Genomic DNA, 14434 nt, shown 5'->3' on the forward strand with positions numbered 1-14434 from the left:
TTAGCCCGCCTGAGACCCCTCCGCGACTGGCCACCACTTTCCACCTGCCAGTCGCGAGAGTTTGCGAGAAGCGGGCGTTACATTAGTAATCAGCTCGTGAACGCATTGTGCATTTATTTAGGCATCTGCGCCGTAAACATATTATGAATGGAGAATTTTGAAGAGACAAAGAATGGCGTAGAACACATATGCGAAATTCTCTGAAATCCAAAAGCATGACTATAACCACTTAGGAAGAAATATATAGAACACGTAAGGGTAGCAGATCGAAGTGGAGCAACTGTGGTCAGGAAGCTGTGGCTTGAGGAAATGATAATATCATCGAGACTCAGACGGATTTGATTTGGGTAAGAAAGAATGCACAGAAGACGGCAACGCGTGCTTTAACTTGAAAGCTTACGAGGAGGATTGAAAGAAAGATTAGGACAGCGCAACGTGCAATGTTAAGAAATTTTATCGCAGTGAATTCAGCATATAGAAAGAGGGTATACATGGATTAGATAGTATAGACACATATTGAAAATATTCTACAATCATGGTCTAAACTAATATGGAGCTGGGCTAGCCATGTAGTGCGTAAGGAGACCAGTATTATATAATACCGGCAACGTAATGGACATGACGGGTTGAGCAACGCAGCCTATGAAATGTCAAAAAGGCAATTCTGCAAGTGATACAATAATGATAGTGATAATTGATCCAAGCCGCATACAACGGCTGTCTTCACTTGGTGGAAATAAGTTTGCCAGATTTCGCCCTCTTTCGAGTTACGCATCCCACCTTCAGCTTAATCTAAACTACACCACTGTAATAAAGGTGAATATACGTGTATCATGACAAACGAAAAGTTTGCTCACTACGAGCACCGTACTTCATGTACAACAGGAAGCGCTAGATATCACGTCATTGAAAGTGATCAATCACTTCACTGTAAAAAATATAAAAGAATATGTGCACAAAAAAAGAAATAACGGTCATCAACGCAAAGAGCCCTCGTTCACCACTCAGCCATTTTGTATGCGTATATTTCACACTCTAAACGCTGTTAAAACACGATGCAAGACGTGGTAAGTTACGTGATAGCCACTGGCAGAAATGCAAGTAGAAGCAAGAGTAAAAGAAATATAATGATATCGAGAACTCGGCAGGGTCTCCGTATGGAACATCACCATCAAGACACGCGAGCTGTGGAGTACGTTTGACAGCCAACTGAAGCGTGCACGAGTGCGTCGGAAAGCGCTGCACCCGGTCATCGATCGGCTCGCTGTCTGTTGTCATGTATTGGTTTAGTTTCCTACAATTTGTTTTCTCTATATCATTCGCTGAAGAGTGAAGAACGCGAGGACGGCCTGAGTGCTGCGACGCGAAGGGTAACCATCATCGTCTTCCTAAATTACTACGAAGGTGAAGTAGACGCATTTGGGTGCACGCAAGCATCCCCGGTAGATATAGAGACATTGAGGTTGCCTTGAAATAGGAAAATACAGCGAAAGGTAGCTGAAAGGGAAATTATGACGAGAACGCGCGTTAAAGAAATAATAAAGCATGAATGAAAGCAGGCAGACCTTGGGGCACGCTTTCAACGGATAGGTGGGGCGCTGAATTGACGACTGCAGGGCGGTCTTCTGAACTGACGTGAAGCCTGAGATCTGTGTATGGGAGGACGAGCCTAAGTAAACACAAGCATGGCATTCTTGTTTTCTAAATAGAGCTCCTGGCTTCAGCAAAGTAACCGTTGCATGAACAAACAAACAAAATGACAAAAAACAGAAACACGCAATCGTATTTGGTTATTTGAGAAGTTGAAACGCGCGCTGTCATGCACGGAGGATACATTTTCAGTTATTACTTTGCTGTTTTTGTCATTGTTGCTTTTCAATGTCGAGCGCGCATTAACGGACAATAAACCTTCTATACAGGGTCCTCTCAATCTTATACTGGAAGCTGCGGAGCCTAATAGTTCGTAAATTGATCCGAGGCTTCAGCGCGTAAACATTCGTACAGCAATGTCACAGATGAGGTGTGAGCCAGTTTCCAACTGACGCAGATAATGATATAACGTTTTCTGCGTCAGCGCAAATGCAAGCGCGTATTAAGCGCATGCTTAGCCAGATAAACTTGATCCATCCGACGAATGCGATTTACTTACTAAATGAGACGCATATAACAAAGACAAGCATGCTCTGCGAGCCACCATGAAAACATTTCCAAATTTAGTTTAGGAGCGATCCTCTCGATGTGTCGATACACGAGGGGAGGCATTGAATGAGTAGTTCTCATACGATAGCTAGCCCTTTCTGTGAGAACAGCCCGAAATGTGGTGTGCCAATTTGTTTATCCGTTCTGCATAGCATTTGACAAATAACGATATGGGTGGAAAGGTGGCTCAAAAAAGAAAAAGAAAAAAAGAAATAAGGAAGAAAGAAAACAAGCAAAGGCATGCCAACATTCACTGACAGAAAAAAATCTCCACCCGCTCTTTCAAAACCACGTACTACGCAAGCTGCAAAGTACCTGACTGCTCAGCAATGATCCAGGTTATGAAATTAGAACGAGAAATATTTTATTTCCTTTTAGTTCTTGGTTCAGGAAATCTCGTTCAGTACCTCGTAATTTTGCAAGAGAAAACAATTTCTCTCTCGAAAAAAAAAGGGGGACAGCAATATACGTAAATCATTAGAAGGATCAAAGGTGCAATATAGCAACATAATATAACATAATTACATACAGCAAAACACGTGATCAATAAACATCAAAATATATATTTCCTGTAAAAATAAAAAATAAAGATTACAATCACACCCACTTAATAAATACGTTTGATTCATCACAGAACTCGTTCACTCAACGAACATCGCCGCCCCCACCGGGAAATGCATAAACCAAGGAGAAGCATCAAAGCTCTCTTTCGGCGTAATACGCGACAGCTGTGAGACAATATTTCCCAACGCACAAATCAAACATGGTACGAAATGACCGAATACGAATTACGAGCCCCGAAAATATCTGATCCGGTCCACCGCTTTGAAAATGCTTCAGGCGTGACAAAAGGCGGTTGTCTGCGGACAAACGTTGCAAAATTATAGGCCCGGCAGCACAATGAGAACACCGAGAACACCGTTATGCATTATTTTAAGTAAGTTTGCAATCAAGCTCATCGGAAAGAAACGGGGATCATTTCCTTCATTTTTTGTGTTTGATCTTGCTTACATTAGATGTGTCCACTGCGCGTAACGTGGCGTGAGATAGAACGAATGATATGCAATGACGTACCATTTCATGTAGGCGTTTACTCCTGCTGAGTTGTATATCTCTATGACAAAAAAAAAAAAAAAAAAACAAGCCTGCGCTAGCACTCAAAACCAAAAGAGAAACAAACAACACAAGCGTTATTTTTTGTTATTCTTTGTTTCTTATCACTGTAGCTGAAATGTGACAAAGGGGCTATAAATTTTTTTATACAAAATTTGGATAAATATTAGTTTAATACAAAAGCTACAGCTGAAATCTCTGACTTCTGTATTGAAGCTGACGAAGAATAAAAAGAAAACAGTGCGACAGTGCAGCACGAACTGCTGCAAGGAGACCACATTTTCGTTTATTTTGCTGTTCCAGTGATGGACCCGTCGAAAATTGGAAGAGCCCCCCCCCCCCCCCCAACCCTTTATTCTCCCATCAGTTATGATTGGCTGAACAAGGGGTTTAAATTGGCGACTGATTTAAGAGGCAACCGCACGGTAAACGTGCTCGCGGGTGACTCAGCTGGTGCACTTAACTGGTTTAGCCAATTGCACGTTCAGCGTGTACATTCAAAAGAAATAGAAACAAACAACTTTTGCGGGTGAGTAAGTGCCAAGTAACACCGGAGCTTCATTTTTTCGAACCAACGACAATTCTCCCCATGTTCCCTCTCATCTGTCGACTGAGAAATACGTGTGTAGTTCGTACAATAATACATTCAATTGAGCCTGTTTCACTCCTTGCCGGTGTTTCCCAGCTTAATGGAAGATGAAGGGCTACTGTAAAATATTCACGGAATGGAGGCAAGGGCCAATATATGTCGAAAGTGCCTAGCCACGTTTCCTGGAGAAAAGCAAAGAGTAGGAAAGTTGGCTGGAAAATATGAGTCTTAACTTTTCTATTAGGTTGTGCTCAATGGGATAAATTTAAAAATTTGCAGACACAGACACAAAGCTGGATCAAGTTTGGAAGAGCTCTGAAGCAGCAGGACCTTGATGTGGGCGAGTTGGTGTGACATACTTGAAGAAAAAAACAGCGCAATAGAGACGAGGACGAAAAGAAGACAGGTACAACAGACAGGTGCTCACTGGATTCGTGACGAGTGTTCATCCCTGATTCGCGCTTTTCGATTGTTCCTACTTTTTATTATTATTATTATTATTGAAAAAGCTAAAAACAAGGAAATTGGTCACCTCGACCATGTCAATGGCTCCTTTTTCCCCCCAATACAATTCTTAAAGCAAATATTCTAAAATAAGAAAAAAAAAAGATAAACAAAATTTTAGGCAATCAAATTCGAAGGAAGTTAAGAATAGTAAATGTGTTCCCGGTTTAGCCCGACGCGTATACATGAGTATAGCAATTTAATAGCCGAGAACGGGCTGCAATGTTTGCCCTGCATCTGTCCTAAAAAAAAAAAAAAAAAAAAGCTGCAGAGGTATATCGGATTGCGAAGTGTTCCTAAATGTACCAGAATAATATTAGACCGATATAGAGATAGGGTTTTATATCCCCAAGCTGGCCAAGGAGAGCTGCAAGACAGTACTTATTAAAATCACTCCGGAATATTGTTGTTATATACACAGATTAAGTTATCAGAAGCACACAGACAATGAAGGAAGACGAAGGTCTTAAGCAAATGCATGACGGTAAACGCAAGAAGATAAGAAGAAAGCTTATTTTTAATTTGTACAGTAAAATTTTTACTGCATGGGTTATTTTTTTATGTGCTTCTAAATCGTAAACAGATTGGTGTTTCACATTCTGCCCGATCGGAACGCCAAGCGCCCAACATTACGGAAAAATTTCTCGAGATCACGCAATGATAACTTCCTAATCTTAACCTGGCGGCTTCAGGACAAGGCAACGTGTGCACTCGACGCAATAGAGAAGCGCATGCATGCATTTGAATCGACAAATAATTGTTTCAGGATTTAGCCGCCTCTCGTCGCCTCTAAAGCATCACTAGAATTCTAAGCGCTGTAGATCTCGACATAAATAGAGCCGTTTCTGTACGGCTTTTCAGTGGAGAGGTTATAAAACGCGGCGCGCTGTTTATTAAGTGTTCTGACCGTTGCACTTTCGGAAAAAGGAAAACGGTAGTGATTCTTTATGTGCGCCCTAAATGCCACCCACAAAGGGTTTACTTTTTTTACGACGAAGCGTTTATGCATAGTGGTCTGGGATATATATAAGCCTCTCACGCAAACCTGTATAATAAAGTCCTGGTTGCGGCCTAATGGGCAGCTAAACAGAAAATGTTGGGAGCACATACAACACAACAGGAAGCCGAAAACGCTTTACAAATGCAGTTGTCGCAAACAGCCCCCATGAAAACAGGTGGGAGAAAAAAAATGACACGCCTCAGTTCACGAACCGTTGTTCACCAATTGTCCCTTCTAAGTAAACCCACGTAAGTGATGCATGTAACGCGGTCGGCAAAACGGTTTCACCGTCGAAAAAAGAAAAGGATAACCTTTGATAAAACTGAGAACTGAGAACGCGTTAAGTGGAAGGGTTGAAACGTAGCGTACACACGGTGACCCCGAGTTCTCATAGATGTGGCGGAGCTGCTGAAAAGCTTGCTGCTGGCCGTAGTGGCACATTGTCAACTATTCTATTCCATGCTCACTCAAATACACACGCGCCTGATTTTACAGATAAAGGAAAGTGCGAACACAAACATCCGTTTCGGGAAACCGGTCAGTCAGTCCTCCTCAGCCTAACTCTTTTCTTTGTACGAGGCGCGCTATATAAATTTTTTTTCCGGCCACTCGCAAAGACCTGTTCGAAGTTCAATCGCACAGACCTTCTTTCAAGCGCAGAAAAGAAGCTGCAGTGAATCAGTGCCATTCGGTGTCCCTCATTAGACTAAGGGGGAAGCGAGTGCTTGTACGCGCGAGATGTCAGCACTAATAACATATGTACTTCACCAGTTTCCGCAAAAAAAAAAAAAAAAAAAAAAACGGGTGGAGCGGACAGGAACGAACTGTCACAATGGCAGCGTACTAATTAAAACTGATGGGCACAAATGGAAAAGTAAACGTTAACCTGGTAAGTGAGGAAACCGGCAACGGCAGCTTCGATAGAAGCATCGCTGCCTCAGTGGCGCACAATTATGACTGGACTCGAAGAGAGCGCGAAATACGAGGAAACAATAGGCGAGAACAGTGGGCTTCAAAGAAAGAAAGAAAGAAAGAAAGAAAGAAAGAAAGAAAGAAAGAAAGAAAGAAAGAAAGAAAGAAAGAAAGAAAGAAAGAAAGAAACGATCCTCTCTTTCGATGATGTCGATACTTTGTTCTCGCTACAAGAGTGTTACTCACGTACGCTGCAGACGTCGCCAGAAGTGCATGAATTCACAGAGGAAATAAAACTGCAAAGGAAGTTGATAGTTAAAGAAAAGTGTCATGCACTCAACCCAATAGTTGCGCCCCAGCACCTAACTCGTCTTCGACATGGAGCGGTGAATGCCCCTGGTGGCAGGCTGGCATGAGCGAGTGAATGCTACCCCCCCTCCACCCCCCTTCCTTTCGGAAGGGGGGTGGAGGGGGGGTGGGGGCGTCCCGTGGCGGTTTTAGCGGTGACGCCGTTTGAAAGTGCGGGTTGCTTTGGGGGAAATGTGAGCGAGGGTGAACGGGAGAGGGTTGAACCTCCGCTGGGGGTACGCGAGGTACCGCTTCGGGTGTTGGGTTTGCGAGGGGTTCTGTTCTCAGCGGCTCGCGGAAACGTATTTCGATTGTAGGGGCTCGCTGTCATTCAAATCGTGGTTTGTTGCTTCTTTCGTCATGCTGGAGTTTGGATATATATATATATATATATATATATATATACGTTCTTTTAAAGCTCTTTCATGCCACTCTCTACCGCGTGAACGGTGTCTTAAGCTTCGCAAGCATACTTTTTTTCTCCTTTTCCACTCCTAACGCTAACGAATTATACAAAAACTAATAAGACACAGACTCAGCCGCTCCAAAAGCACTTGTCCCTTGTTTCGCCGAGAGTGCTGAAACAAGGACGCTTTCTTGGCGTTCCTAATATCTAGCCACCTGCTAACGCTGCCTAAGCTGCTGGTGTCAGAGATGCTGGAGTAATAAATGAAATAGTCGATTCGCCAGGCCAGTGCAAGGTGTTTTAATAATTACATGCATGTGACCGACGCCCATTATTGGTGAAAGGGTCTTAAGAGATAGCGCCATAATTATATGTGACAGCAAGTGATACTGTTGCGCAAACGAAAGCCACAAGCAAACGAGTTGAGCATTGTTAGTCTGGAGCGTTTCGCCAAGTAATGTTTTTTTTTAATTTTCAGTCACGTGGTACATCACCAACAGATACGACAATAGATACATCTAGAAGATGTGGTATAAACTGTGGTGAACATGCTAGACGCCTTTGGAGATGGATACTCAATCTTTCTGAAGCTTTTTCACTGCGTGTGTTTCAGTTCCTTCTCCTAATGCCGTTACACAAAATGCGCTACCACACTGACAGCACCATCACGACTGCTTTTTAGAGCGCAACTCTTAGGCGCCCGTTCCTACGGCGAGCGTCGGCGTCGTCGTAACCCTCGGCGTAACCGAGCGAACGAGCAGAGTGAAGGATGAAGGAGCGAACGCGAAGCACAGCGGGAGATGACAGACGACGATAGCGAAGGGAGCGCAAGGAGAGAAAGCGCCAGAGTAGCGCGCGTCGTCTGTATGGAAACAAAGCGCTGCGTGAGTGGAGGTTTGTCTGCGGCTGCTGCTGTGGATCGCGCCCACGTGGCACCCTCGCGCTGCATCTCGCGATCTCCCGATCAGCGAAGCAGTCGCGCCACTCTTCGCTCCGTTTGCTACGTGCTACACGAGACAGATTTTCCGCGCCAGCCAATATATCGCGAAATGAATACGTATATCGACCTGCGCTCAAATTTCGCGTTTGGGAGTATCGTAATCATCGGCAATTTTTTCCCTGTAGATATCAACTGCGTCATGTTTCCTTTTGTACGCTGCCTCACAGCTCGAACAAAAATTTTACCTCTAACAGTTACTGAGGGGTGTAGACTAATTTATGTGCCCAAGACCCATGTCCACAGAAAATATAGACACGTTGCTTATACCTTTGTTCATTTCACCTTAAGGCTTCGTTGCTTATGGCATCAAGAGAGGAAGCGATAGGGAAAGAGAAATGAACACTAAATCTCTCCTTTTTAAAAGATGAGCTTCTGCTCGTTGCAAAGCAACTATAACAGACTTCCTACGCAGTTTTTCTTAGTAGGCCTTAAAAATTTTATGTCTAGTTATAACGCCTTATAAATAAGTTTATCATACATTCAGATTTGTGAACGTTCTAGATAACTGGAAATTCTTTCAATATGCTAAGTTTATTTTCCGAAAGCAGAGCGGGAACGTATTAGTCTTGGGGGACACACAACCACCGTAGACAATGTTTTAAAACACGCAGGCTTACGCCCCGGTAGCAATTTTCAAACGCTTGCCTCGGGCTTAAATCTCGCGCTCTATAATCCACTCGCTTAAAATGCACGTTTCGTTTCGACTCTTCAAATCACCAAAGGATTCGCAGGTCCAGCGTGCTGACCCCATGTGGAAGAAAGCCTTGAGCCATGGACGATGGGCGTCTGCATACAAATCAGCTACATTAAAAGTCAGCGTCTGGCGAACAGCTCACTGAGCATTTCTACTAAAGAAGACCTGTATACGCAATACGAGGTACGTGCTTTTAAGAGTTCCTCATTATCTCCAACTACAATAACATTAGGGGAAGTTTGTCCCGAGGAAAATGGAGATCAACAGCCAGAGGCATCAAGCCCAGAGAGCAACGCTTCGCCTCTCTGAACGTCAACGACACGCAGGCGCCCCATCAGAACCTAACTTCGAACTTTCACTCGGTCATCTCAACCCTCTATGCTGTTAGTATACATCTAGGCATCGTAGACTACAGGCACGCAACGGAATTGGGACCCGGCGTCGAGGTCTGCAGTGTAGGGAGAGCCACGCTTAAAATGTGGTGGTCTATCTGCGCCATAAATCCAATTAGAAGAAGGGACGGGAAGAGGAGGCTTTTAGTGGCGACCTTGTTTCCGCCGGCACCGTGTGTGAATCCGTCCTATCGTGCACCTCCCCGCTTCGTGCTTCCGAGCTTGCCGGACCCTCGATCCGGTCTGAGTCTACACGAGCGACGCACGCTTCATGGGTCTCTAGAGAAGGCTTTGCAAAGCCGAGTCAGCGGAGTGAACTACGGGCAACCGCCAGCCTGGAGAGTTTTCGAAGACTTTGTAGGGAAACGACTGAAAGGCACAGGTTGTATGCATGCGGAAGTCTGCTGCGTCGATAAAGGGCTCATTGAGTGTGGCGGCGTGCTATACACGTGGTCGTGCCTTAATGAGGCTTCCCTCTAATGTCATCATTCGAAACGTGCTCTTCACGCTCTACGACTCTTTCACAATGCTCGAAGAAGGCGAGCGTGTTGGGTAATACTACTACTCCAAGTTGACAATTGTCCATGAGTTTTAGTGCAACTGCTCGAACCATTTGCTATAGCGTGTGTACCATGTACGCTTCCTTCTATATTTCCCTCCTACGCTCTTCCAGTATCACTTCAAACAAGGAAGGGCATCAACGAATATTTACGCATTATGTTGGTTCTATACAGGCTCTCGGTGACTCACATGAAGAAATTTAGTGCAAATAAAAACGGCACGCCGCTTTTTCGGTAGCAGATAGAGCCGTGTGCCTTTGTCAAGGAGGTTTTTTCATCTATGTCGCCAAAATTTTATGTGGCTGAAGCAGATAAACTATAAGCTACAGCCTGCACCTAAATTAGGATAGGTGAGAAATAATAATCATGTGATAAAAAACAAACCTACTAATGATGACAACGTGCCTTTGACATATCCTATCTCCATACCATATATATATTGCAACTGAAAATGCAATAAAGAGTGGTTGTAGCCAGGACTGCGTACGTCGTCTTTGCTTTAGTCCTGTCCTTCGCGCTCTTTTTATTCCCTTCATGATGAACCAACCAGCCCAATTCAGCACATTCCGACATATGCTATGTTTAGATTTCGGAAGTTGTCGGATCGTCTACTAGAGGTATACGTTTGTTCACTTCTTTACCAGATTTGATGTCATCACCACTTCCAGTTTATCGCAGCATGCGCCGCGAGAATTTTCAAACGAAGCTTGTGTACGCTAGCCTGCGCCGGCGATGTAACGCAGAAACTATCATCATCAGCAATGGCTCGAGCGTCGTCGTCTTCTTCGCCACCAGGCACGTTCCGCGCGAACGCGCTCGTGCCATTGCTCCAGCGTTCGTCGTCGCGTTCTTCCACAGCTTGAACCGTTGCCATTCCAGCGTAGATTTGCACTGCTCTTCTGTCGTCATAATGGGAAGGCCAAGTTTACGGGGGCATGAGCCATTGCTTAAGGGGGTATGAGTCATTCATTGTGAACGCCACCACTACTATAAGACGTCGCTTGCAAATCTCAAATCTACACACGTACATGTGTGACATCGAGATGACCGAACCCCTTGCAGTATACCGCAGCGATCACAAGACTGCTCTGCTCACTTTCACAATATTGACCGATGAAGTTTCCGATGTTCAACAAACAGGTGTTTCACTGCTAACTTGTCTTCTATAATGGCACCAGTATCCACGCAATGCACATCTCGTTAATCACAAGGGCACACTCCAGTAAACATAATGCTGATAGCAAAGGAAATGGTTAGGTATACAAAGAGGCAAGCTTCGCTTATCATCCATCTTCATAGAATGGAAGGGCCAACGGTTTTAATGCACTATGCACTGATGTTTTAGCATACTCGCTACTGTAGCTTAGTGGCTATAGCGTTGCACTGCTGAGCTTGAGGTCGCGGGATCGATCCAACCGTGGTAGACCCATTGCAAAAATGCAAAAATTGCTCGTATATATGCATGTTAAAGAACCCCAAGTGGCCAAAATTAATCCGGAGTCCCGCACTAAGCGTGCATCATAATCATATCGTGTTTCTGGAACGGAAAGCCTTTAAATTTAATTAGTGCTATAGTGAATCGCACTTGAAGTGTCCGTTGTTTTCAGTCTACCTCATAGCCGGGACTTCTACGATTATGGACTCGCATTGGTGTGCAATTTGTTTACGGTGCAAATGTTATCGCACTTTAGTAGAAATACCTAAAGCTTTGTTAGGTTAGGTTACAACATGAGATCATATATGTGCCTTTCGAAACGAGAGGTGAACATAAACAAAATGCAGCCGTTCTCACCTATGGTTGACGTGGTTCAGTGAGCCCTGTACGTGCTTCTTTTATTATTATTACGCCTCCCTCCTTCCAACAGCGTCAAAGTTGCCACCACTAGCGTCCCTTGGGGGCATTGCGCACGTGCTGAAGGGTTCGCTCTCAATCCCACCTCATTTGCATATGACACCATGCACGAGCGAGTAGCGCTGAAAAAAAAATATTAGGCAGTTGAGTGTGCGCGGTTGACTAACTCGGAAGGTGTGGGACAGAAAAGATTAATCCCGCGTCGTTCAAAGCGAACTTTATTTTTCTTGTCTCTTTCCAATCTTTCTACATGTAGAAAGGATTCGGTTGCCTAGCCCCAAGTAAAAGAATACAAGAGTTTTCATGTAGCAGGTGATTGAAAGTGCTCTTGATCGGATGTTCTAAGCAACACTGTGCAGCTGCATTCGCCTGGAAATACGAATGCAGCCCGTCCGTTATGCTCACGAGCTAGCGTGACGATTGCCGAACGAGGACTGGCGTTAAACAATAGACCACCTTATGCTGCTTATTTTTTTCATTGTCTTTAGCACTTGTAGAAGTGTTTGTGCGCTTGATCTATGCTTTCCGTTTCTAGTATTTTTTTTCTATAAGACACAGCACACATGAAAATAAAAGAACAAAAAATGTCGACCATACACCAAAAGCGCTCAGAAAACACGTCATAAAACATGCTTCCGTAAGAAGAACATAGTTTTCTGGAAGTAAAAACTTTTTTTCTTGATTATTGGTAGCAGTACACGCTCGCTTTATCTGTCAAAGTGGTTATCGAAATGCCATAGTGAGCGCGCGTGAAATAACTAATGTATTGCAGAAGTCATTTCAGTGTATTGTCGGTTGCTAAAAACTTGGTCCCGACGCCGGGAAAACTGTCCTTCGCACAACTCGCTAAGTACACAGTTAACGTCCTGCTTCGTTCACTCAATTTGTCGCTCTATCTTTACATCACCCAAGTGCGATCACATCGATGCGTTGGCTCACCCTGACACTTACTCAGTCACTCTGAGCCGCTAAATAAGCCAGTGACTCAATTACTTACATGAATTTTATGAAACCACACATTCAATCAATCACTATCTTTGTCTCTATATAACTCACTCGCTTTTTTAATCACACACTCTGAGTCAATGATTCACTCAGTGACTCGGTTACTTACTCACTCGTTCACAGTCTCATTGACTCAACGAATCAGACAATCGATCCTAATCGATCCTTTATTCCCTCACCTACTCTCTAAGTCTCTGTTTCGTTCACTCGTTTGTCTAATCAGTCAATTCGCGAATGACTCCCTGGTCTAAATAGTTGCCGTTTGCTGTCACTTTCGCAACCACTTTTTCTCAGAATTCGGCTGAAAGAAAAATGAATCAGCACTTCTATAAATGGCAGTCACGTAGGACTACTTCAACCAGTTTATATATTGGATAAAGGAGCTTTTTAATATTTTGGCGCAGCGAAAACCAATTTTCTTGTGGTTGCGAGCAATTTTAGGGTATCAGAATCTCCATCATCCAGACGAATGACCAGGCGCACAAAGCTTATTACACTTTCCTGGACTTCTCCTTGGATGCTTCAAAAGTAAGTACGCTTGCAGACAGGCTGCAACTAATCAACAGCAGACGTACGAACGTTGGCCAATTGAAAGTCTACACCCAGACACACGTGACCTGCACCTATCTGACCGCATATCGTGTCCTTGTGTTTTCCAGACTTTCAAACCATAAAACAAACAAAAAATAGCCATCACTCAGAAAGAACACGTCTTATCTCACACATTTGCGTATAGTGGATGCAAATTTGTTATCTTCGTGCGACCAAGCGGCATCTAAACAGCTCAAACAAAATCTTTCAGACAAAAGAGATATCTCACTCGGCCTCTCCTAGGGCACCTACATGCAAGCGCTGTTTGCATGTAGGCTCCCTAGCCTCTCTTTACTCAGCGAGATGTCCTGTCGGAACGCTGGTCGCATCTTGGCGGGCTACATGCAGTTAGGCGCACTCTCTGAGCCTGCAGCACAAAAGCGAACGCGCCGAAGCTGCGGGAGCCGCAAATTCGTTCCCGCAGTTCATAAGGCACTGATTTACGGCCTACCGTTTTGCGTTCCGGCTCGAACAAGGCTTAACGCTGTGACAACTCGTCTTTGTCTGGGTTTCTTTCCAGGCTCCTGGGTAACAAGTTTCTTTCAGCTGCTGTTTTTTCTTTCTCTTGCCCTTGCGGGTTCCCCGTTTCAGAAACTGCCTCAATTTGCTACCGAGCATAGTCCGCTGGATGAATAGCTCTTGGTTGCGGTGGATGTTGCGGATTAGGAGTGAGCGAATGCAGTTATGGAAACCACCATGATCGTAAAGTAAAGCACAGCGCCCTCTCTTTCGCCGGCCCTCGTAAAACCTTCAACGCCCTCGCGATGGTTTAGGCACGTGGCCGGCAGAGGGAGAGAGAGATGTGGACGGTCAGCAAAAAAAAAATGGAGACAGCGTGCAATAACGCCGGGAACGCTTGTGGGTGAGTATATGGCTAGTGCAATTTATTGTTTATACTTTATTTTCTTAGCGTGAATGCGTGTTTATGCGCGCGTTCCCTCAATGCCCGTTTCCCAAGGTAGGAATGCGTGTGGTCATTCAGGCGTAGTGGTCCGCTGATTGCAAGACAGGAACAAAAAAAAAAAAGAAAGAAAGAAAAGAAAAGAAAGAAGGCAGCAGGATACGCGTCCTACGTATCGGATCTGACGAACGGTCTCTGATAGCCGCAATCTCGCTCTGGTTGTAACGCGGAGATGTCTCATTTGGCTTTTATTGTATTTTTTAAGGACGCCAATGTAGGTAGTGAGCAAAGAAGTATGAAAGAAGTTTCAGGGGGAGTGAGTCATCGAAAAATTCATCCCATTCCGCATTTTGCGGCAGGAGTTTCAA

The sequence above is a fragment of the Dermacentor silvarum genome, chromosome 7 (assembly GCF_013339745.2).
Source record: "Dermacentor silvarum isolate Dsil-2018 chromosome 7, BIME_Dsil_1.4, whole genome shotgun sequence".
Lineage (NCBI taxonomy): Eukaryota > Metazoa > Arthropoda > Arachnida > Ixodida > Ixodidae > Dermacentor > Dermacentor silvarum.